Raw genomic sequence first — 27454 nt, 5'->3', positions numbered from 1 at the left:
TGGAAAACAAGTAAAAAAAAATCACAAGCAATAGATGCAACTCAAATCCTGCAGAGAGCATATATACAAGGAGTATGTATTAGGAGAACTTATATTTAAATTTTCAACCTTTAAAAATCATAAATTAGAAAAAAATGAGAATTGCTTCAGATTGCTAACAAACCACTTCAGTTTGTAAATCTCGAAAAGGAAAATCTGTACCTATATCAAAACCACTAAAAAAGTGGAAGTTCAAACATAGATCTGGAAGTCCCTGACGCCCAGATCCTTTTGTCTTATTCATCTTTGTTACAGCTTAAAGATCAGCAGAATTAATAATGGTAAAATGCTTAAAGACAATTGATGAAAGTTAATTTTCTTAGGAAAAATGACAAATGACTTCCATATTCATTATAGGGAGAAGAAGTGGTGGTATTGATAAAGAATTCACAAAAATCAGAGGCACTTGGGTAGCTCAGTGGGTTAGGCATCTGACTTTGGCTCAGTTCATGATCTCAGAGTCCTGGGAATTAGCCCCACATTAAGTTCTGCACTCAGGGGGAGTCTGCTTGTCCCTCTCCTTCTCTCTCTGGCCTTCCTCTCACTTGTTCTCTCTCTCTCTCTCTTTCTCTCTCTCTCTCATATATATATATAAAATAAATGAATAAACAAATAAAATTTTTAAAAAAGAATCTATAAAAATCATGGCTAGAAGAAGTATTCCAATTTGTCCAGTAAAATAGTTATACAATTTAAATTCATAAAAACACAATCATGAAGGCTTTACTGTTTTCTTAGTTTTTTTTTTTTAATTTTTTAAATTTGTATTTATTTATGATAGTCACAAAGAGAGAGAGAGAGAGAGGCAGAGACACAGGCAGAGACAGAAGCAGGCTCCATGCACCGGGAGCCCGACATGGGATTCGATCCCCGGTCTCCAGGATGGCGCCCTGGGCCAAAGGCAGGCGCTAAACCGCTGCGCCACCCAGGGATCCCTGTTTTCTTAGTTTTTGCTTTTGATACAAAGTGTGACTAATTATTTAACAAGAGTGAATATCACTATATAATTTTAAAGTGTGAAATGAAGTTTGGAAATAAATAGATCGAGATATGGTATAATTGATACAGGCAGGCCAGTTGAGGACTCAGCAGGAGTGCTGTAGGACTAGCCAATAGGGTCCTTAGTATCACGCAAGTTGGAAATCAAATGTGAGCCAGCAGGAGTGAAAATAGTGTCTTTTAAAGATATATATATATATATATATATATATATATACAAGAATGAGAATGGTTGGAGCATCCAGGAGACTTGGAAAGGAAAAATGATGAGTCTCTTTGCTTGGAGTCTGGGGTTTTTATTGGTTATTGTGGTCTGGTGCACATGTCCCTCTTTGGCATCCAGAAACTGTTCAGAATAAAGACAGGGTCCAGGTGTCCTTCATAAATCACTCATTCCCTGAAGCCAGGGGTCTTGGTGTCAAGGTGTTTGGAGTCAGTGGTCTTGGAGAATGTTTATGAGGTCCTCACCCATTTATTCCTTAGATGTTATTTATTGTGTTCGAAGACTCCAAAGGTATCATTATCTCTTGTTCTTTACAAAGATGACATATACTATTTGCATTTCAAGGCATGTGTACAGTGGGGTGAGGATGCAGGTCCTAGCAAGAACAGAAACCAAATAAGTAAAAGAAAAAAGAGATAGCTTTTTTCTCTCATGAGGTCCCTTCAGTTTCCCTGTCTCATAATTATGTCAGCCATGATTGAATGATTGCTCCAATTCTCTATACATTTTATAGTCATCCCTTTTAAAATATATCTTTTATTTTATATAAATAAAATAGCCACTGAGGTGGCTCAGTTGGCTAAGCATCTGACTCAGGGTTTCAACTCAAGTCATGATCTCATGGTTATGAGATCAAACCCCTTGTCAAGCCATGGGCTTAGCACATCCTCTCTCTTTCTAAAATAAATAAATAAATAAATAAATAAATAAATAAATAAACCTTTACAAATAAATTAATAAAACATATCTTTCCAGATCCCCCTATCAAAGGCAGTTGAACAGTGAATTATGGTTTATAATATTCAGGTTTTTTTTTTTAAGATTTTATGTATTTATTCATGAGAGACACAGAGGGAGAGAGAGGCAGAGACACAGGCAGAGGGAAAAGCAGGCCCCATGCAGGGAGCTCCATGTGGGACTCCAGGATCACGCACTGGGCCAAAGGCAGGCACTTAAACCACTGAGCCACCCAGGGATCCCCTATAATATTCAGTTTTGAAGTGTTTTAACACAGAGCAATATTATGGCAATAAATTATTAGTACAGTAGCCTACAATGGTTACATCATTTTGAGACACTAAGAAAAGGTTGTAATTGTACTATGACGAGTTGAATTATAGTACTTTAATACAGAAAGTAGACAGAAAGTGAGTTTAGCAAACATGTGGGTTTAGTTACAAATTTCATCATTATTATCTATGTAAAAATAGGGGTACCTAGGTGCCTCAGTCAGTTAAGTGGCTGACTCTTTTTTTTTTTTTAAAGTGGCTGACTCCTGATTTTGACTCAGGTCATGATCTCAGGATTGTGAGATCAAGCACCCTGTCAAGCTCTGAGCTCAGCACAGAGAGTTCGCTTGAAATTTTCTCCCTCTCCATCTGCCCCTCACCCCACTCATGCACACATGCATGTGTGTATGTGTGTGTTTGTATGTTCTCTCTTTCTCACTCTCAAAATAAATAAATAAATTAATTAAATCTTTACTGCCTATGTAAAGATAGAAAATTAGTTAGCTTTTTGTGGCATTACTTTCCTTGTCTGTGAACTGGCCTAATAATGTGTACCTTTTTTTTTTTTAATATACAGAAATAATTTAATGCCTTTTCACAAGGATGTAACTCAAGCTGTGCTGAAGCTTCATATTCCAGGAAGGCATATAAAATGCCAATCTGCTCACAGAGCTGCTTCTTCCTCTCCTATCCATTGATGCGGTAGTTTTCATGGATTTCTGGCCGGATGTCACAGACAAAAGCCAAAAGGTTATCCAGGACTTCATCCCTGTTCTGCTGGAAGTAGGTCTGGAGGATGGTCATCTTCTCCTGGGTCTCCTTCTCCACTTCAGAGCTGCAGCTGCCATGGGATCCCAGAGCCGCAGCTTCCTTGGCCTTGAACTCCTTCTCTCTTTGCAGACGGTATTCAATTTCAGCCTGAGCTTCTTCTTTGGCCTGCTTTAGCCTCCGGTTCTTTCGCTTGCGGGCAAATAGGCTTACCTGCTAGGAGCAAAACAATAAAAACAAAATATTATAAATCATTTTTAATGCTTTCATCATTGACCCATATGAGGATTCTATGAACTAACACATATGCTAGGCATCTAGCACTCTTAACTAAATGTGTTACAAAAAATCACTTTAATACCATATAAATATCATCTTCATCATCAGTAGTTAATAAATGCTACTAAAAGTTCTTAAATTCAGAAAATGGAAATTATTTTAATAATCCTTTAAAGAAGGAAGAGTTTAAATACTAGATTCACATGTTTTGTTATTTGAATTTAATACAAAAAGATACATTGATGGATCATATATTTTTAAACATAGATAAAATAGATTCAGACTTTAAAAGACATGTTAATATATAAAACATCTAGTAACTTTTTGAAAAACATATTAAATTCTATTCACACAAAAAATATTGCAACCAAGACCTCAGTGACTAAAACCAATTACATTATAGATTCTTAAGTAAAAAATAATATTAAGTAAAGTTTTATATTAAAGGATTTTTTTCAAAAGCAATTATTACTCAGAACATATAAAAGAAAATAAATATGTTATGTATAATAACTATACTCCATGACCAGGTGTGATTTATTCCACAAACGCAAGATTGTTTAAATATTTAAATTCAATCAATATAAGCAACCACATTGATAAACTAATAAAGAAAATTCACATTATATATCAATTGATACAGAAAAATCATAGAAAATCATGAGGGACAAGCTAGAAGTAATAATCTAATTCAACAAAGTCACAGAACACAATAAAAACATACAAAAATCAATTGTGTTTCTATATTTTAGAAATGAACATTTGGAAACCACAATTTAAAATACTATACCATTTAAAATAGTTTCAAAGATCCAACAAAAAATGTACAGAATTTATATGCAGAAAAAAATACCAAAAAACCTGATAAAGGAAGTGATATATTGTGCTCATGATTTGGGAGATTTGACAGAGTTAATGTATCAGTTCTCTCCAAATTGATACTTAGGATTGGCAAAATGCGTATTAAAATCCTAGCAAGGTTTGCAGTTTTTTTTAATATATCAACAAACATTTTTTTTTTTTTAAGATTTTACTTCTTTATTTAAGAGAGACAGTGTGTGCTCCCCAGGAGCATGGGAGAGGGGCATAGGGAGAGAGAGAAGCAGACTCCCTGACAGGGAGCCTGATGTGGGCCCCTGTTCCCAGACCCAGAGATCATGACCCCAGCTGAAGGTAGTCACTTAATCAACTGAGCCACCCAGGAGCCCCTATCAACAAGCAATTAAATTTATAGAAATTAAAATAGACTAGAATGCCTAGAACAATTATTTAGAAAAATAAAGTGAGAGGGAACACTCTACCTAATTTTAGGAATACTAGTTATCTACAGTAATCAAGACAATGTGGTATTGAAAAGATATAGACACATAGATCAAAGGAAGAGTAGAAAAACCAGAAATAGACCCACACAAGTATGCACAACTGGATTTGGCAAATTTACAAAGACAATTAAATGAAGTATGAATGACTTCAATAAATATTAAGCATGGCATCTCACGATCTGTAAAAGAAAATATTGATAAATTGCACTTCATCAAATTTTAAAATGCATGCTCTGTGAAAGATCCTGTTGAGAGGATGAGAAAACAAGCTACAACTGGGAGAAAATATTTGCAAACCGCATATTGGACAGAGGGTAGGCATCTTAAATATTTAAAGAACACATGATATTTAGAAAAAATAGGAAATTCAATTAGAAAATTGACAAATACCATAAACAGATATTTCATCAAAGATGACATACTGATGGCAAGTGAACATATGAATATGTTCAATACCATTCAGCAGTAAGGAAAAGAAAATTAAAATCATGGCATATTAGAAATTTTGAATGAATAAGATAGCGAAAATACTGAATGTTGGCCAAGCGAAGGATATACTGATTTTCTCACAAGACTGTACAATGGTATAACACTCAGGAAAATAGTTTGGCCGTATCTTATAAAACTAAAATACACTTACTATATGACCTAACAGTTTCATTCCTGGGATTTATGTCAGAGAGATGAAACACAAAAGGATTGTACCTGGATGTTCCTAGAAGGTTTATTTTCAATAGCCAAAATTTGCAAATAGCCCTGTTATTCTTCAACTAGTAAATGGTTTAATAAACTGCTGCATCTATGCCATGAAATATCACAAAGGAATCAACAATTGACATTGACACATGCAACCACCTCCATGGATCTCAAGGTGTTGAGTGGAAATGCCAGTCTCAAAGGGCTACATACTACACGTTCCATTTATGTAAGATTTTGAGCCAACATGGGGATGGAGAACAGACTGGCTGTTAATGTAAACAGTCAGTTTAGCAAGAGTGGGGTTCGTACAATTACAAAGCGATAGTGCAAGGAAGTTTCTTTGGTTGTGCAGTGGTGTTAAAACAAATGTAGATGTGGTAAAATTTCACTGAATTACACACACACAGACACAAATGAGTGCATGCAAGAAGTGTGAGATATGAATAAAATCTGTAGTCTAACATTATTGATTTTCTTTTTGTACTACAGTGATGTAAGATGTGATTATTGGAAGAAGTAGGGAGATACATAAACAGGACTCTCTCTACTGTCTTTGCAAATTTTTGTGTACTATGATCATTTCAAAATTAAAAATACACTCTAGTTTTTTAGATTTTTGTTTTTGAATGAACAAGAATTTGATACTTCAAATTTGTTCATCACCAGTCAATGGAGTTTCCTCAGATGCTACCCGTATTTATAGCTAACGAAGGATACCTTATCAACATACTTTTCTGTCCCTGTAGCATTACATATTCTATATTCTTCTCTTTCCATCTCCTCAGGTGGCTGACTCTTAAAGTACAGACGAATATAACCCATTCTGGAAAGTTCTCTTAGTCTTACTGTAAATGATACTGTATTCTAAATCTACTATGAACACTTCTCCTCACATCTGTGTACAAATCTCTACTATGAAACTTGTTTTGTTATTACAGAGTATATGTTCCTGCAAGGATTAGGGTACAATACATGAGTAAGAACTGCTCTCGATAGTTCCATCTTCAGTGGTCCATATATGTAGGTTGATAATGACAGATTAAATGAATGAACAAAGTATTTTGGAGGGAAGCTACAATCTAAAAGTTGGTTGTTTAATTATCTGGTTTAAAAGATAAGTCTAAGTTTTCAAGTGGATCTGGAATGTGTTGTCTAAGTTTTCAAGTGGATCTGGAATGTGTTCAACATAACATTGACTTTCAGATTTTTATTGTTGTTATCTACTGTGAAATCCTGCAGACACTGACTTATTTGGTGAATCAAATAATTAAATATTGAACTCTTAGGAAATATTTTTATGAGTATTTTAACCACAATTCTTATACCACTTATGTCATTTGACTTCTATAGTTCCTTAAATTATGCATATAAATAAATGTTCTGTGAAACTGTTTTGGGGAACCTCTGAATGTGAGAACACTTATTTTACTTTTTAGTGCAACTATATCTGAAGAGCTTAATTCTGAAGATCATATTTGTTGTGATATACCGTCAATTACAATATACATATTTTATTGTTGTTTTTGTGCATTTCCAATGCTTATTTTGCAATGGTACATCTTCATCTTGATTTTCAACTCAAAACCACAATTTGCTTCTATTTACTGTGAATTTTATCTAAATCTATCTACTGGGGATTTTAAATTTAAATTTGTACACTATAAATGGAAAATTCAGTGAGAAGCTTTCTTTCTTATTCTTCATTCTGATATCTTCACTTGAAGTTAAAAGAAGTAAATACTTTGTTTTCCGGAAATGTTTATATAGCAAGATGTTATTTGTATCACCTATCTAAACTTCACATTCCAGTAGTTTAATAGAACAACTAATTTGTTTTTAATTATGCAGATCCTTTTTACATACTGTAGTTTTGATGTACAAGTACAGCAAATTGTAACACAGGAGGTTTTTTTTTTTTTAATTGGACAGACGCTAAGATTACAAAACTTTCTAATAGGAAAATATTTGGGTAAAACATGACTATGCAACTAGAGTCTACAAAAAAGACTGTTGAAAGCTGGAAAGCCTATGCATACCAAAATGTCTAAACACATAAGAAGATAAAGGTTGGTCTATTCCCAGGTATCCTTGTAAATGTGATACGTCTGGGAATATTTTTATATACACATAATTGAAAGTGAATAGTAAGTAAACAAATATAGCAACTATTCTATAAGGATTTGGGAATGGCACAAGCTCTTAAGGGGAGAATTGAGTTTTTAAAAAGTGAAAAGGAAACTTTATGACATTTATATATGTATTTGCTGATAGAAATAGCTTTTATTTGTTTTTTAAATTTTTTCCCACTTTCAGATGGTAATGCCATTTGGATATTGTGAATGCCTGGTGGATAATTTAAAAAGTAACAGTGCAGTTTAATGCAGGACCATATTGCAACTAAATAAAGAAATGATCTCTGCTCTCAGTACTCACTGCTCACATATGTGCAGGGGATGGACTTGGGGTCTGCCTTCCTTCATTATATTTTGGAGACCATGGTATCAAACCAGACTTTACCACCACCTGGAAGTCCTTTTAAGTCCCCTACTGAGGTTCATTTTCTATTCCCCACACTAGCTCTTTCACTCCTTTCCCAATCCCACTAAATGCAGTTTAATCCTTCACTCTCAGATGACCTTTCTTCTCACTTCAGACAGAAAATAAAATGCATTACATAGGAACTGGATCAACTTCTTCAAAAAGGCAAAAAAAAAAAAAAAGATAAAAGAAAGAAAAGAAAAGATACATACATGGATAAGAGTTTCTCTTGCAACTAAAATCTAATTTCCTCATCTCTGCCTTGATTCAATGCTCTTCTGTCTTCCCAGGGATTTCTTTAGTAGCACACTCTTATCTTTTATTCACTTCCTGTCTTCTGGATCTTTTTGTAAGTATTTGAAAATATTCAGATTGTTTCATGGATGAAAAAAAGTAAATACTGTCCCTCCCTAGATAACTTACCTGTTACCTGGGGCCTATCTGGCAAGCTGTCAAAACCCCTCCTTTGTTTTAGAGCCACTTTGCTTCATGGTACCGTTTAGTATACTGGTCATGTCACATGCACTGCTTTTCTTTTGCTTCAGGTGAGAAGACACACATAAACACACACCACTCACTCTTCTTACATCTCTGGCCACTCTTGTAGAAACATTTTTTTAAAATATTTATTTATTTATTCATGAGTGACAGAGAGAGGGAGGGAGAGGGAAAGGCAGTCTCCCCATGGAGCAGAGCAGGGAGCCTGATGTAGGACTCGATCCCAGGACTCCGGGATCGTGACCTGAGCCGAAGGCACATGCTCAACCAACTGAGCCACCTAGGCACCCAGAAACCTTTTTTTTTTTTTAAATCCACCCCCCCCCCCCCACACACACACACACACCACGGGCACCTACGTGGTAAAGTTGGTTAAGTGTGGAAGTCTTAGTTTTGGATCAGGTTATGATCTCAGGCTGGTGAGATCAGCCCTGTGTGGGGCTCCAGGCTCAGCCTGGAGCCTGCTTAAGACTCTCTCTTTGTCTTCCTCTGACTCTCCCCATCTTTAAAATAAATAAGTAAATCTGAAAGAAAGAAAGAAAGAAAGAAAGAAAGAAAGAAAGAAAGAAAGAAAGAAGAAAGAAAGAAAAGAAAGATGAAAATAAGAAAGAAAAGGCACCTTTTTCTTTCCCAAACTTTGATTTGTTTTTCTTAAATGTATTTTCTAAGTCATCTTAATACTATAAATTTTTCCTGTCTCATTGATTTCCATGACCTCAATTTTCATCCATTTTTTAACTCCTCCAAAATGTATCTTTGCATCACAGCATCTCCTAGGTTTGGGAATGAAATTTTCAACTATGCATTAGACACACTCTTTGGATGTTAGGAAGGAACCTCAAACTCATCACGTTCACACTGAAATCTGGAGTTTTTGTCCCTGAATCCATCCTCCTATGTCTCTGGCTTAACACAGGACACCTGTCAAATCTGAAGTGACTAAAATAGGGGGCATTATCTGGAATCTTGTAAAAATCTTCCTTAATATGATCCCTGATGGAATATTTTACAATTATTTAAAGTAACTTATTTAGAAAAAATACAACTTAATGTTCTGTCTTTTCTTATATTCTTCTATGAAGTTAAATTAATTCTTTCAATCATTATTTTTAAAATTTTCTCATTTTGGTTAATATGAAAGAAACTTTCATTAGATTTTCTGTGGAAAAAAATATCATAATGGTTTCCTGATTCAGTAGAGTTCATTTTTGGTCAGCCTGGCTTTCTGTTTTTTAGTCTTCTACTGAGAAGTGAATACTTCAAATAGTTTTCTTTTTTTTTTTTTTAAAGGTTTTATTTTATTTTATTTTATTTATGATAGTCACAGAGAGAGACAGAGAGAGAGGCAGAGACATAGGCAGAGGGAGAAGCAGGCTCCATGCAGGGAGCCTGACGTGGGATTCGATCCGGTGTCTCCAGGATCGCGCCCTGGGCCAAAGGCAGACGCTAAACCGCTGCGCCACCCAGGGATCCCCTTAAGAAACAATAAAATAGTATAAATCATGCTATTTGTATTTATAATACCATTCATTATGGATATACCAGCAAATATATTTTTAATTCTGATCATCCATTATTGATACACATGAAACCTGCATGCAAATATGAACTAAACTAATAAAAATTTATATCCCTGTTTTTAATCCATGAAGTGCCTGTCACTTTTGCGTGATTTCCTATTTGGTTTTTTATATTATTTTCTGTGTTGATTTGTTACAATTGTTCTGAATACTAAACTTTCTGTACTAAAAGTTTTCCCCACTATCTTGAGTGGAATGTTCTTACAGAACCTCTTGTAAGCTGAAATGGTGTAAAGTGAAGAAGCAATTACCATTAATTTACATGGAGAAAGTTTTGAGCATTCCCAGAGCCAAAGCTAACCTCTCTTAGGCTTTTCTGATCCTTTAGGACACATCTTGCTAACAGATGCACAAAATAAATCAAGATAAACCACATATGCTCAGGGATACTATACAAAGCTCTGGCAGCTTGATGCTGAGAGGCTGTGTGTAGTTCCCAGGGAAAGAGTTAGGTGGTGCCAGTCTCATAACTTGGGGTAGGTGCTTCCTCTATAATGCAAAACAAACTCTGAATTTTTGTTTTTTGACTTTTACCCTTAAAGTAAAAAATAAAGTAGGGTTTTTTTGTTTGTTTTAAGTAGGTTCCACACCCAGAGTAGAGCCCAAGGCCAGGCTTGAACTCTCACAACTTTGAGATCAAGACCTAAGCTGAGGTCAAGAGTTGGATGTTTAACCGGCTGAGCCACCCAGGTGCCCCTAAGGTAGGTCTTTTGTAAAGGCCAAGTGGTATAATGTGACTTTTTGAAAAGTGGGGGATACATGTATTTTCATATTTATCAGTTTTTGACTTGTCTTTTAAGCTTTTAAAAAGATACTTATAATACACATTTATAAGGAAAGTATAGCTCCATGTTTAAGGATAATGCTACCATACCTTTGCTCATTTTTTAGTAGAATTTGGAGCCCTCAGAGCAGTAACCAATGGTATTTCTGATTTTACCTTTCTCTCTTCCTTCAGTTTTACATTTGCATCGATAAAAATATATCCATTATAGTTCTTTTATACTTGGAGGAACAACTGCTTCTCAAATAAATAAATATATATCTGCCTCTTTAAACATGTTGTTCTTTAATGACACACAATTATTTTAATATTCATCGTTAAAATTATTAATATGTCAACATTAATAACTAACTACTAATAAATAGTATTTTAATATTAAGAACCAATAATTCAATAAATGTATACAACACAAACACAAGAAATTGACATCATAATATCTCTGACTCATGGAAACACAATAACTTTCCACAATGCTTTGTTTGTATTATTCTATATAATTGCTTTTGCTACCCCAGTAAGAATCATATCTGCCAATATAGTTTTTAGTGTAGTATTATATACAGAGATTTAAGACATAATGTTTTTATTAAAATTTTCTTTGTATGATCAAAACTCTATTATTTTATCTTCAGATGAATATTACCTCTCATACTTGAGTCATGCATGTTATATGAAAACCTCAACTAAAACACTGTTATGCATAAAATGAATGGATATTATAAATCAAAACTATATTGCTGGCACTACCTCAAATATCTGTTTACACATATAAATGATGACAGGTTCTTAGTACAAAGAAAAATTAAAATAAAATATACCGTATACCTGTTCTGATGTGTCAAATATAGCCTTTTTTTTTCAAAATTCAAAATATATATATTCTGATATTAAAACGTGATACTCATATCTTCTTTAAGGTATTTATGAATGAAAAAATAGAAGATTAACTTAAATCTCTATACTACCAAACATCTGGTACATTCCTATTAAAGTCAGTATCAAAGCAACAATGGCTCTTACTACTATTACTATTCATCATTGTTCTACTATTCATTTATTGCTAATGCAATAAAATAAGATAAATAAATGAGATTAATAAGCTAGAAATGAAAATAGTTATTATTAATTACATATTATGTATGATCACCTAGCAATAAATCTCAAGTCAACTAAGCACTAACCAAAAATAATTTAAAAAATCTATAAAATGGTAAGTTAAAAAGTCTAGACAAATAATATACAAAAAGTAAAAAAAAATATATGAATAAAAATAAGAAATTTTCTTCACTGTCCTAAAAAAAGCCTGACTAAACATAAAGCCTTAACATACTACAGTTGTCAATAATTTGCACATTATACTAAGTTATCCATAAATCAAATTCAATCCAAACATAATTATATAATCTGTGGAACTCAACACATTAATTCTAAAATTAATATTGCAGATTAAAGGGCTAAGAATAGCCAAGAAAATCTTGAAGATCAGATTTTTTGGCATAAAATTAATCATATTTTAATATATCTCTAGGAAATATATTTTTTCAGCATTGATTTTTTTATACTTTTCATCATTTATTTCTATTTTTATTATTTAGCATATCATTTTTTACTGATCTATGGAAGTTCCTCATAGATTAGTGGTAGTACATTTTGTTTATTGTATATAGAAAATGCAATGGTATCCTACCATTCTGGCTTGTCACTTAACTTAGTTTATAATGTCTTTTCTCAGGAAGATGGTTTTAATTTTCCTTCAAGACTTTTGAAGAGGATCCCTGGGTGGCGCAGCGGTTTGGCGCCTGCCTTTGGCCCAGGGCGGGATCCTGGAGAATCGGGATCAAATCCCACATCGGGCTCCCGGTGCATGGAGCCTGCTTCTCCCTCTGCCTGTGTCTCTGCGCCTCTCTCTCTCTCTGTGACTATCATAAATAAATGAAAATTAAAAAAAAAAAAAAAAAGACTTCTGAAGAGATTTTGCATTTTGCTTGGGGAAGACTTCTGTATTCCATGATTATGTTATATGGTATTTGTATTGTTTGGGAAATTATTAAGATTTTTGGCTTAATACAAGGTCCAATTATTTACAGGTCTTGAAAAATAAGTGTATTTTTAAAATATTATACAGACTTAATGATTAATGCCTCCCATTGATTTTGTCTAAAAAACCTCATTACATAATTTTTCTTTGTAATTTGATGACCATAACTGTTCGGTGTACACAATTTTAATGACTACAGCATCTTCTTTGTAATGTGTCACAACAGTATCATAAAATTTCATTGTAAGAACTACATTATTCAATCTTTTAAAAAAAATAAAAGATTTTATTTATTTATTCTCAGAATATTTATTTATTCTGTGTGAGAGACACACACAGAGAGAGGAAGAGACATAGGCAGAGGGAGGAGAGGCAGGCTCCATACAGGGAGCCAATGTGGGACTCGATTCTGGGACTCCAGGATCATGCCCTGAGCTGAAGGCAGAGGCTCAACTGCTGAGCTACCCAGGCGTCCCAACATTTGTTCAATCTTAACTAGAATTTATTTCTTCCTATTGCTTCTTAAACTTGTTACTATTTTCTTTCTTTAGTTCATTTTTATGTTGCTAAGTAAAATTATCAATTTTTTTTAAAGATATCATGATTAAATTGATCAGTTTCCAATTTTTTGCATATTTAAAAATGCATTTATTATTCTTTTTTCTATTGAGGTGTAAGTGAAATACAGTAAAACACACAAATCTTTTTTTTTTAAGATTTTGTTTATTTAGTCATGAGACACACACAGGGGGAGAGAGAGAGATTGAGAGAGAGAGAGAGTGTCAAGACAAAGGCAGAGGGAGGAGAAGCAGGCTCCATGCAGGGAGCCTGATGTGGGACTCGATCCCAGGTCTTTAGGATCCTGCCCTGGGCCAAAGGCAGGCGCTACACCACTGAGCTACCCAGGCTGCCCAGAACTTTATTATTTTATCTTCAGATGCATGTTACCTCTCATACTTGAGTCATGCATGTTATATGAAAACCTCATCTAAAACACTGTTATGCATTGAATGAATGGATATTATAAATCAAAACTATGTTGCTGGCACTACCTCAAATATCTGTTTACACATATAAATGATTACAGGTTCTTAGTACAAAGAAAAATTAAAATAAAATATACCGTATACCTGTTCTGATGTGTCAAATATAGCCTTTTTTTTCAAAACTCAAAATATTATACAAAGTATATACATTTAAGAATACTCTGATATTAAAACATGATCCCAGGACTCCAGGATCATGCCCTGAGCTGAAGGCAGATGCTTAACCTCTGAGTCATCTAGGCATCCCAAAACACACAAATCTTAAGTGTACAGTTCAATCAGTTTTAGAAATGCATATGCCTATGTGACTGACACTCTTATATACATTTATATCACCTCAGAAATGTCACTCAAGCCCCTTCTTCCCCAATTTCCCCATCATCACAAAGTGGCCACTCTACTGGTGATTTTATCACAGATTAATTTAACTAGTCTATAACTTCATATGTATTCTTTGTTCTTTTTTCCATCAAATGTGTTTTTGAGATTTGTCATGTTGATAGATTTAGCATTTTGTATTTATTTCTTGCTGAAAATACTCCATTTTGTAGGTATACCATAGTTTGTCAATTCAGTCTCCAAACTGAGATATTTGAACTTTTCTAATTTACCATTTTTATTTCTAGATCTAATTTTTTTATTTATTACAGGATAAATTTCCAACTTGCAACTTTATATGTTCCTGATGAGGAAAGCGTGATTGGCCAGATGCCTTTTCAGGTGGTAGTTTAGTTATCCTAATATTTATCCCGTTGTGTTAATTCTGCACCTTGTCTTGCTTGTTGCAGTTGTTATTATTGTTGTTGTCTTTACGCTTGGAATTTTTTCTGGACTCTGCTGACAAGAATGTTCAATTTCTTAGAAATCTTTTTAAATTTAGATTGGACTTTGGGTTTCTTTGTTTGGTTCCTCTTCCTCTCTCCTCTAACTTCTTAGTGTTTTCGAGAAATAATTTAAATTCCCACATTCACTCATGGCTCCAATCCAATACTTATATAGATTTTTAAAAATCTTTCTATCATATCAGTGGGAATTGGATATGGGAGCAAAGAGAAAGCTATTCATTCCATTTGCTCTTTTTAAACAACAAGCTACCTCCTCATTGCATGCTCCTTATTACTTTTTATTGCAATTTCCTATTAACACGTCTTACCTTTCAGTATCCAATGACCTCAGTGAGTATAAAGTCATGTTTATCTTAAAAAAAAAAACACTTTAGGGGCACCTGGGTGGCATAGTCAGTTGAGTATGGAATAGGTTTCAGCTCAGGTCATGACCTCAGGGTCCTGGGATCAAGCTCTGCCTTGGGCTCTATGCTCAGTGTGGAGTCTCCTTAAGATTCTCTCTCCCTCTCTATATGCTCCTCCACCCTCTCTCCCTCTCTCAAATAAATAAATAAATCTTTTAAAAATACTTTATTGATGTATGTATTGACATATAAAAAGCTGTACATATTTAATGACTACAATTGATGAGTTTAGAGATAAGCATATACCTTGAAACCATAATATATATATGTATATATTACATTATATTATACTATTATATTATAAATATAATGGATACAATAGAGTATATTATACCAATATAATGTAATTGGAATATTACTCAACCATAAAAAAGAATGAAATCTTGTCATTTGCAATGGTGTTGATGGAGCTAGAGTATATCATGCTAAGCAAAATAAGTCCGTCAAAGAGAAGTACCATATGATCTCACTCATATGTGTAATTTAAGAAACAAAACAGGATGAACAGGGGCACCTGGGTGGCTCAGTGGTTGAGCATCTGTCTTTGGCTCAGGTCGTGATCCTGGAGTCCTGGAATCAAGTCCCACATCAGGCTCCCTGCAGGGAACCTGCTTCTAACCTCTGCCTGTCTCTGGTTCTCTCTCTCTGTGTCTCTCATGAATAAATAAATAAACTCTTAAAAATAAAAAAAATAAATAAACACATGAACATAGGAGAAGGGAAAAAACAAGAGGGAAGCAAACCATGAAAGACTCTTAACCATAAAGAACAAACTGAGGGTGGCTTCAGTGAAAATGGGTGGGGTAATGGGCTAAATAAATGATGGATATTAGGAGGGCATTTGTTGTAAAGAGCACTAGATGTTACATGTAAGTGATGAATCATTGAATTCTACTCCTGAAACTAGTATTACACTACAGGTTAACTATCTAGAATTTAATTAAAACTTGAAACAACAACAAAAAGGAGAATAATATAAATGATAGAAGGAAAATGTCAATAGTTTGTTTTTTACGGTATTTACCTTCCTTTAGGAGAAAATAGCATATTTTGGGAGCTTTATGTTTCATGAGAGAATTTAGGAACATTCAGATGGCATTATCTTTATATAAATTGTTGACGTAGAACTTTATGTTGTTATAGTTGTCTCCTTGCTATTTTTACCCCCAAGATGATGTTATAAAGGATTTATCTAAGATAATCATGTGGCAAGACCATTTTGTGTTATGTAAAAGTCTAATTTGTTGATTAATTTTTTTTATTTACTATGCTCCTTTGCTTTCTTTTTTTATAAGGATTTTGATTGTTTAATAACAATTAAAAAGGGCATCAAATGTGGGTTACAAGAAGTCAAAAAGTTCAAAAGAATGACTAAGAGAAGCCCTTGTATACATTTTTGATTATGGAAAGATTAGGATATAGATGTATAGTAGTAAATTTCTTCTTATTATAGGAATTATAGGGTAGGGATTATATATATGTACACTTGGTAGTGTGTAGGGAATATATATATATAATATATATGCACACATACTGTATATATATACATATATGTATATGTGTGCATATATATGTGCATATGTATACATGCACACATACTGTACTTAGATGGCCCTTGTGTATTTACACAAATAAATACACAAGTAAAACTTTAATCTTATTTAACAGTAATAGCCTCAATACATATCTATGTAGTTCATTTCTACTAATTTGTAGTAAGAACAGAAATGAGACATTATACTTGTCAGTAAACATGCTAAGGCATATTCCCTAAAATAAGTGATAGTCATGTTAGCAATATAACTGTGTAAATTGTTAGACCAAATTTATAGAATAAACTACTTTAAAGGATATTTGTGGTTTCTAGCAAAATCCTACTCTGGTCTAAGCATGTGAAACCCTCCAAAACTCTCTGACAAGTGATCTTACTATCTCAAATTGAGTGATTATACACATTAGCAGAGTAACTGAAGTCATTGTTGCCATGTGTGATATCATTCTGCCTATTGTTGAACTGAAATCACTTCCGTTTAAATGGTATTCATTGCCCCTTGCCATACTTCAACTCTTTAAAGCCTGTTGTAATGAATTGCAGGGGGAGAATCACAAAATGTCTCCCATAGTGAAAATGATATTACACTTTTCCATCAATAACCATGCCTACACTGATTAATATCTTCTCTTCATATATATTTTTGTTTCAAATATGAAATATAACTATTTTTGGCCTCAGTTTTATATATATATCTACATGGAAATACCTTGTAAAACACATTGTTTGGATTTGATTTCTAAAACATATTTTTGCTGTGTCTGAGTAAACTTGGGAAAGATAAACACAAAATTATTTTTTTGCATGACAAAACTAATTCCCAAAATTAAAATTAAGATAATGTCCAATATATTTGGGCTATAACAATTATGAGACTGTGTGAATTTTACATATTCTTTATTGGATGAACTTGGTTATTGTTTTATTTATATGAACATTGTTTTCTCCATTTTAACATTACTACTTTATTTTCTTCTTATGTAAAAATTACTAAATTGTGTTAAGTAATTAAATCTAGTATATTTAATCTTCACTTGTGATTTGATTGGAGTAGCCAAGGTCTTTAAGATAAAATTTAGGCTCTCTAAATGTAGATTTTTTTCCTTACACATATTGCAAATATACCAAAACTTTCATACATTTTTATAACTAAAAGAAAAAGAAAAATCATTTGATGATACTTGCTCTGTGTCAGGCACTATTCCAAAATCGTGACCTACATTAATGCATTTAATCCTCTCAAGAGATGTATGAGATAGGTGCTATTATTTTCACATTTTATAGATTTGAAATGGCAACAGGGAAGCTAAATAACTTGCCTAAGGTGACATAACTGGTGTAGTTTGGCTAATAGCAGTCTGTTTCACTGTCCAAGCTATAGTCACTTCATTATACTAAAGGTTTTTACATTGAATTCCTATGAAAAACAAACAAGCTTGACATGACCACTGTATGATCTCTTCCCTTCCTTCCTTGTTACTATTTTGAATTTGAAGGTAACATTTAATTAACAAATTAATTTGGTATTTTGTAAGAAATGGACAGTTCTAAATTAATGATTCTGAAAAATAGAAAGCCCCTCTAGATAAACATAGCCTATATATCATGAACTGTTTACTATTTTTTTTATCTAGTAGAGTTTGTTGCATATAATTGCAAAATAAATACCCTTCATCATCATAGCTCTTCCTGGCAGTTTTGGAGAGGTTAATGTATTTCTGACAATGGAAATTTACAGGAGGAGTAAAAGCACATTTTACTCTGAGTACCAGGCATGAAGTTAAACATTTATAAACTATAGTGGATTGGTATTGCATAGATTAAAATCAGGAAGAGTATTCTAACAATTAGACAGATATTCAAGTCTGATTGAAGATTTTTAGGAAATAGAAATAAAATAATTGGCACTATTAATAATCTTATTAACATTTTTGGTCTAGATTCTGCTAGATTTTTAATGAAATATATCTAGTTTTTTAGAATAAAGATAACCATTTGAACTGAAGATTTAATATAGTTAAACATTATTTTGTTATAACCCTTATCCTCTATTACAGGGAAGAATCAAGGTTTATAGCCCTCAATATTTACCAATTCTGTAAATTGACTATTAGAGCTATTACAAATGGTTTTCATGGTAGACAACAAAAACATTTTTTTAATACTCGTCATGTTGTTGAGACACCTGGGTGGCTCAGTCGGTTAAGTATCCAACTTAACTTTTGCTCAGGTCATGATCTCATGAGTTGTGAGATCAAGCCCCAGACTGAGCCCTGTGTCCAGCTCCATGCAACTGGGAGTCTGCTTGAAGATTGTCTCCCTCTGCCCCTTCCCCTACTCTCTCTCTTTCTCTTTTTAAATAAATAAATGAATCTTAAAAAAATACCCTTAATATTGTCTTTTGATTACAAGTTTTTTCCTTTTTTTAAAGTTTCACTTACCATTTTATTTTATTTCATTATTATTTCTGTGTCTTGAGAAATTTTTCCCTATGCACATAGTTGAGAAGATAATCCCCACATATTTTCTTCTAGGAGACTTGTATTTTTAGTTATGTTTTATTTATGGTATTTTAAACTAATTTTTTGTATCATGTGAGATAGGGGTTGAGATTCATTAATTTTAATATGGTCATCTAGTTCTAGCACCAATCACTGAAAAGATTTTCCTCCTTCATTAGGTTATTTATTTATTTATTTTTAAGGATTTTATTTATTTATTCACGAGAGAGAGAGGCAGAGACATAGGCAGAGAGAGAAGCAGACTCCCCTCAGGGAACCCAATGTAGGACTCAATCCCTGAACTCCAGGATCAGGCCCTGAGCTGAAAGCAGAGCTTAACGGCTGAGCCATCCAGACATCCCCTCCATTAGGTTATTTAATGCATATGTGGGAAATCAATGAATTATAAAAGCATGTAAATAATTTTATATTTAAATACCATACTGTTTCAATAATTGTTAGGTTATATTAAGTATTGAAGTCAAGTAGAGTTGGTCTAACTATTGTTCTTCTAGTTTAGGACTCGTTCATGACCCTTAGCTTTTCACATTTTCATATATACTTTAAAAGCACTCAAACTTATTTCTTTTAAAAAGGCCCTCAGAAATTTAGTTTGGAATTGCTAATATTAAACCTGCACATCAATTTACAAATAATTGAGTTTTTAACAATATTCCATCAACTAATCCATGGACATTATAAATCTTAACAATATTTTGTAATTTTCAATGGAGAGATATTTCACATATTTTGTTAAATTAATCTGCATTTTATTTTTGTCACTATTGTAAATAAATTGTTGTTTGTATGCATAAATACAACTACTGTTAATATACTAAGATGCAGGGGATCCCTGGGTGGCTCAGCAGTTTAGCGCCTGCCTTTGGCACAGGGCGTGGTCCTGGGGTCCCAGGATTGAATCCCATGTGGGGCTCCCTGCATGGAGCCTGCTTCTCCTTCTGCCTGTGTCTCTGCCTCTCTCTCTCTCTGTGTGTCTTTCATGAATAAATAAAATCTTTAAAAAATTATATACTAAGATGTATGTAGTTTGTATATTGAATTTTACCTGTGACCTGGATAAATTTACTTATTAGTTCTAGTACTCTGATTATAGATTCTTTAGGATTTTCTACATGAACAATTTTGCTTTTTGTGGATAAAATCTGTTTTCTATCTCTGCAATTTTTGTGTCTTTTATTGCTTTTTCATGACTTATGGCATGGACAGGAGCTGTAGGTACGATGGTGAATAGAAGTGATAAGAGTGGACAGTCTTACCTGGTTCTTGATCTTAGAGGGAAAGGGTCTAATATTTCATGATTTATGTTTGATGTTAAATGTAAGTATTTTGTATGTGCCCTTTATTATATTTCAGAATCATTTTACATTTCTAGTTTGCTGATAGTTTTTATCAAGCATGGGTATTAAAAAGTTGTCAAAGGCTTTTTTCTGCCTCTATTGAAGTTGTTTTTTTCTTTTTTTTCTCTTTGGGATATATATTAACTTCCATTGTTTTATTTTCAAATATTTTTCTTTATGTTTATATTAACATAAATTAAGTTTGGTTAATTTTAAAACAATTTCATACTCACAGAATAAACTTAGCTTGGTTATACTGTATTATCCTTTTTATATGTTGTCAGATTTGTTTTGCTAAGATTTGTTTAGTATTTTATCTGTATTTGTAGGATGAAGACCCAGTTAATTATGATGTATTATTATTTTTATTTCTTGATGGATCTGATTAGATAATGTTTAAGTAAAGGATTTATGCATGATGTTATGGGGGATTGTTATATGTACTTTATTCTTATCATGCCTTCATTGACTTTGAACTCAATGTTGCTTGGCTTCAATAAACAAGTAGAAAACTACTCTCTAAACTTTTAAGGTTTGTAGAGTTTGTTTGTTTTAATGATTGTTAGAATTTATAATTAAACACTCCCCTCACATGGAAGACTCCTAACTCTGGGAAACGAACTAGGGGTGGTGGAAGGGGAGGAGGGCGAGGGGTGAGGGTGACTGGGTGGTGGGCACTGAGGGGGGCACTTAACAGGATGAGCACTGAGTGTCATTCTGTATGTTGGCAAATTGAACACCAATAAAAAATAAATTTATTGTTAAAAACAAAAACACTCCCCTCCTGGAGTTTTTTTTGAAAGACATTTTGTTGTAGCTGCTTTTAAAATGCATTATTTTATTTTTTACATTAGGCTATTCTGATTTTTTGGGGGGGATTAATTTTGATAAATTGCTTTCAGTGACTATGTCAATATATTCTAACTTGTCAAATTTATTGATTTAAAGTTATTTATAAAATTTCCTTTGCTTATATTTAAAATCTGAAGGATCCATATTTCTATTTCATTCACATTATTAGTAATTTGTGTTTCTTTTATTTTTTTATACTAACTTGTTAGATGGTATACTTTTTAAATTAATTGTTTAAAAGAACCAACTTCTTAAAAAATATCTCTACCATTTGGCTATGTCTTAATTTCTTGATTTCTAATGTTAGTGTAAATTTATTTCTATGTGATTACTTTATAAGTTTATATATTATCTTTAACATTTAGTACATTTAGTATAAACAGTTTGCAATTTTTGAAGAATGCATGTATTCCTTTTTGAACAACGGGTTAGTTATAAATGTGTTGTTTAGCTAATAACATTTGTGGCTTTTCTAGACATTTTAGTAAGAATCATTTTTATTTTTATTCAGTTTTCTGAAAATATCAAGAATTGCTTTATTGGCCAGCATATAGTCCATCTTTGGGAACAGTCCATGTGAACTTGAAAATATTTATTATGCAATTTTGGGGTGAAATGTCTGTAAGACTCAATGAAACCAAGAATGTTGATAGTGGTATGTAACTTTACCTCATATTTTCCACTTTTTTCAATCAAATAATGAGAGAAGCATGTTAAAATCTTCAGCAATGATTGTGGGTTTTATTTCTCATTCTACTTAAGTGTTTATCTTTGTATTTACTATGAAGCTCTAGTACTAGCCAAACAAACATATATTATTGATTATTGTCTGCCTGATAAATTGACCTTTCATTATAAAATTTCCCTTTCTATCTATGGTAATACTCCATTATTGAAAGTCTATTTTATCTAACATTGATACAGTGACATAATTTTTTATGTACTTACTATTTGATACAGTGTAATTATTTTTCTCCTTTGTCAATCTTTCTAGGTCTCTATTTCTAATATGTGTCTATATTTAATGTGGATCTTGCTTTTAATTCAATCTGACAATTTTATCTTTCAATTGCAGTCTTCATTCTCTATTTTATGTAAAAGTTGACATAACTGGGCTTAGATCTACAATTTTGTTCTTTTTAATTTTTCTTGATAAATTAATTTTTGCATTTGGGTTTGTTCAGAATGCATCATACAAACTATGCTAGTATTAACACTTCAAGTATTTTCTCATCATCTCAATAACATATGTATGCCTGTGTCTAACCCACTCCTCCTTCCCTTTTTACCCAGACCAGGAAATTACTCCTGGACTTTAAAGTGGCTGCAAGGTTTGATTCCCCTACCAATGGCTCATCCATCTCTGGAACTTAATTTATTAGCCATATGAGAATATGTTAAGGAAACCTAACTCAAAATTGGAGTCAGGAAGCCATGAAAGGAGAGCTGTCAAGCACATAACATTTGGTGTAGTTCGCATAGTCCAGCAGAAAGAGGGAAGATTTACTCTCAGGGCAATAGCAGGCTATAGATGCGCTGCAATAGTCAGCTGCCCTGGCCTGCACCCAATGAGAGGGCACCACCACTTCCAACTGTCATTTTCTTCCAATGAACTTTTATTTAAAAGAACCTGTCTCAACTTCCTCTTTTCATCTATAAAAGGAAGCTCTCCTCTGTTCTCTAGACTTGCCTATAGTTCACCACAGTTTGCTTGTAATTGTAATTAAATTGTAATTCCTCTGTTATTTCCTAATAAACTTTATTTTGCTGGCTAAATTGCTTACCTATTTCTTTTAAAAGGTTGACAGCCATCTATACAGTTTTTAAATAACTTGAAACAAATACATTATTTTCAAGTATATCTTGTCCTTTCTTATTGCTACCAGAGCTATGGTCTTTTGTGACTTTCTAAATTATAATCAGACATGAGTATCTTATAATTAGATATCTCCTCCAGCAATTTTTAAAAGAAAGTTATTGTCTCTTATAGACAAATAAAATGAAACAGAGTTTATAGTCATACAGCCCTGGGCTTGTCTCTTAGTTTCTTCATTTTCTACCTGTGACATGGAGAAGTTACTTAATTTTCATAGCTTCAATTACTATACCTATAAATCCTATTTATTACAACCAACCATATATTATTATGAATATTAAATAAGATCTTTTTTTTTTTAAATCTTTATTTATTTACCATACTCACAGAGAGAGAGAGAGAAAGAGGCAGAGACACAGGCCGAGGGAGAAGCAGGCTCCATGCACCGGGAGCCCGACATGGGATTCCATCCCGGGTCTCCAGGATCGCGCCCTGGGCCAAAGGCAGGCACCAAACAGCTGCGCCACCCAGGGATCCCTAAATAAGATCTTATATGTAAATTACTCAGACTGTTCCTAGACTGTGGTAGAAACTCAACAAATATTGAACTTTTGTGCATACATAAATTTAGATAATTCTGCATAAGTTTATATCATAAAATAAATACAAAAATATTATCTTTTCTAAAACTTAAAATTGATCAAAGTCTCATGCCACTCTGTTCCCCATGCCCACAACTATGGTAGGGCATGAGCAATGGCAAGGCCCTGCTCAGCCTTCCTGCCCAGCTCCTCCACAGCCTCTACAGGCACCCGTAGCCACACCCACACCCATAGCAGTCCACATCCACGTGTCTTCTCACACCTTGTCAGTAGGCAGTGCCCAGGCTGAAGAAGTGATTCCACAAAGCCACTCAGAAGTGAGTGAGAAGTTTGGAGGGATAGAAGGAACCAAGTTAGATGATGACTTCAAAGAGATGGAGAGGAAAGTTGGAGTCACCATCAGGTCTGTGATGGAAATAATTATCAAAACAACGGAATACCTTCAAGCAAACCCAGCTTCTAGAGCTAAATGACCAACACCATGTCAAAAATCTGCAGCCAGGAGAAAAAGCCATGGTATATCCAGGCAGAAGTGCTGCTGGCAGAGGCCATGCTCAAGTTTGGAAAAAAGTTTAGAGATGATTGTAACTTTTACCTAGCACTTGGTAAGGTGGAGAAGCCATTCAAAATCTCTTGGGGGTTTAAGACTCTTTGGTCATGGAAGTGAAGTGGAACTTCATTGACCTTCTTCAGAACTTTCTTGGCAGAGAGCTGAGGGAAATTCAGCATCATCTATAGAGGTTGGATGGTTGAAGCCTGGACTTGGATTATGAGAAGAAAAGACAAGGCAAGATTCCAAATGAAGAGCTCCAGGAGGATTGTGAGAAATTTGGTGAGTCTCAAAAAGTTGCTGAGCATGTTCAACAGGTGAGCCAGCTTTCTGCACTCTTCCAAGCCCAACTGGAGTACCATAAGTGGACAGGCCAGATCCTAAGCAACTTACCCTCAGATTGGAAGAAAGAATAAGACAAGCTTCACCTCAGCCTACGGGGAATATATTTTTTGTCCTAAAAATATAAGTATTCATGTTAATTCTCTTTAATTCAAAAAGAAAATCCCTGAAATTATATTTTTGATACTAACATTGAAATAAAGTATTATCCTCATTGTTAAATATATCTTTACTTCATCTATCTCTCTACTCTTCTCCCAGCCTTTATTGGAAATAGCATATTCTAATTTTCCGATCATAAAATATTTCAACCCCTAAGTCAAACCTATTATGACATATCAAAAATATTTTTCTTGGGATGCCTGGATGGCTTAGCGCTTGAGATCTGCCTTAGGTTCAGGGTATGATCCCGGGATCCTGGATTGAGTCCTGCATTGGACTCCCTGTGGGAAGCCTGTTTTTCCCTCTGCCTCTGCCTCTCTCTGCGATCTTGTAAATTAAAAAAATCTTCAAAAATATTTTTCTTTAATAATTTAAGTAGAGTATTATATTTATTTGTACATAGGAAAATTAATAGTTATGTTTTAAGACAACAAAACAACAATTAACATTTGTAACAAGGAAGTCAATTAATATACGTAAATATGGTTTAGGATATATTTCCTTAGGAAGGTGGACTTATGTGTACTTAAAATCTGAATTTGCCTTATTAAAGATATTAGTGGAACAAGCAATTGAACATTTGAATTTCACATGTCTTCATTTCAGAATAGATATATGCTTATAATGAAAACTGCTGTCATAGTAACATAACTCCATACTGGTCTTCAAATGGAAATATAAAAACAATTGAAATTAAGAACTACATTTTTTTCTGTGTCTGGCAATTCAACATACATACATGTATTTGTTTTCATGCAGATACAGACAAAAACCACACAGCCACATGCAAAGTATACATTTAAGGGCTTTATGGTATCAGAGTAATAGCAAAACCAAGAACACTTGCTTTGAAGTACATAGTTCAGATATGTCTCTTTAACAATTTAGAAGGTCATTTTAATTTAGAATTATCTAAGGACACATAGTATTAAATAACAATAAGCAAGCATTGCATAATGAAGAATATGTACTAATATTTAATTATGCATATGTATTTGTGTATGAATTTCTATACTTAGTAAAGTACCATAGGTATGTCCTTATAATAGCATGTGTGACTGGGTTAAGAAGTCTCTCTTCCAGCTAATGGGCTTCTGACATCTTTTGTCAAACTCTGGCAACTTTACACTCTGCATATGGGGGCAGCAATGTATTTGGAAGCAAGGGCACAATAATTGACAATAATTGATTTTTCCTAAAACTGATTATAGAGCACACACACGCTTTTTATTAACTTTATTAACTTTATATGTTTACCTCTAGTGACTTTAGCATGCAAAGTGTGATACTCTTCTACTACTCTTTTTTTCCACCACCTAGGGAGCAACACGTTTTGCAGCCATTACAGACAAGTGAAGCCAGAAATTTCCTTCATTCTGATTAAAATTCTCTTTTTTTAGTTCTCATAGTTCTGTTTCTTTCTGGATCCATTTGATTATTTCTAATCTTAGTGATAATGTTTTGATTATTCTCTATTTACAGGTATAACCCCTCAGAGGTTAATTCTTAAAGTGCAGATGTTATGTCTTACTAATAAACTTCAATAATCATGTTTCTAATGATACAGCTATTTTAATTATTCAATTTTTAAGCTTACATATTTTGCAAATTTTTGAAAGAACAGCTTCAAGAGATTTATTTCAAACTCAACAGGCACTCGTCAACCTGATTTTGGTGGTCTTTTTATGTATAATATTTCATTTATTCTTCATAAACTCTATGACAAAAGCATTGATAATCATGTTTCTCATATTAGATGTGAACCTACCGCCCTGAAATTTTAACTCATCTGAAAATCTGTGAGTACTCACTACTGTGCTGTTGTGTATTTATATGGCTTTATGATTACAAAGGGGATATCCTAAGTAAACCATTGTACAAAAATAGCCACTGCACTACTAAAATGCTTCTTTCTAGATATTTTGCTAAATAGTTCTTGCAACAAATTATTCTACTGCAAATGAATTGTCTATCCTGAGGCTATTTTAATTCCTAATACCAGCACTGTACTGACATACTAAGTATTATGAGTTCTTATTGTCTCCTTCTGTTACTGCTTTGCTAGGTTTCTTATTTCATTATGATAAATCTACCACATATGGAAATGGTTTCCTCTTGCATGTATGCACACACATTCACACACATGATGGGACATGTGTACATGCACACAAATTCACACACACACACACACACACACTTCTTATTTTTTTGATCAAAATATTTGGATATAGGTTAGGAGAAATCCAGTCTCCTTTGGGTAAAACCCCGCAGATATTTGATAAATACTACAATAAAACTTAAGTCAACACTTAATTTAAAATGGAACATACTCTATAAAGTTGGAGCTTATGAAGAACAAAGCAAATGTAAACAATATTCCAGATTTCCGGCCAACTAAAATTTCACTGACATCTTGTAGGTGGATAAAAAAGTCAATAATCTCTATAAATCTTACTGACTTCATACCAGAGGGACAGCATCATTTATTAAAATGCTGAGAAGTTGATAATGATGATGATGATAAGCAAAATGGATAATAGTGTCTGGGATTTTGGAGGCCTTCCACCTACACTTTCTGCATGTATAAAGAGAAAAGCAAGCATCTGGCATACCAGATGGTTTATATTTGAGATGCCCAAGGAAAAAA

General features: G+C 33.4%; 1 pseudogene; it reads left to right on the top strand.

Annotated features, from left to right (window-relative positions):
- Window positions 1-21735: 21735 nt before the first annotated feature.
- Window positions 21736-24772, top strand: LOC140636373 (endophilin-A1 pseudogene; annotated as a pseudogene).
- The last annotated feature ends 2682 nt before the right edge of the window (window positions 24773-27454 follow it).

This window comes from Canis lupus, chromosome 7 (genome assembly GCF_048164855.1).
Source record: "Canis lupus baileyi chromosome 7, mCanLup2.hap1, whole genome shotgun sequence".
Classification (NCBI taxonomy): Eukaryota; Metazoa; Chordata; class Mammalia; order Carnivora; family Canidae; genus Canis; species Canis lupus.
This window is presented reverse-complemented; position numbering and strand designations above follow the sequence as displayed.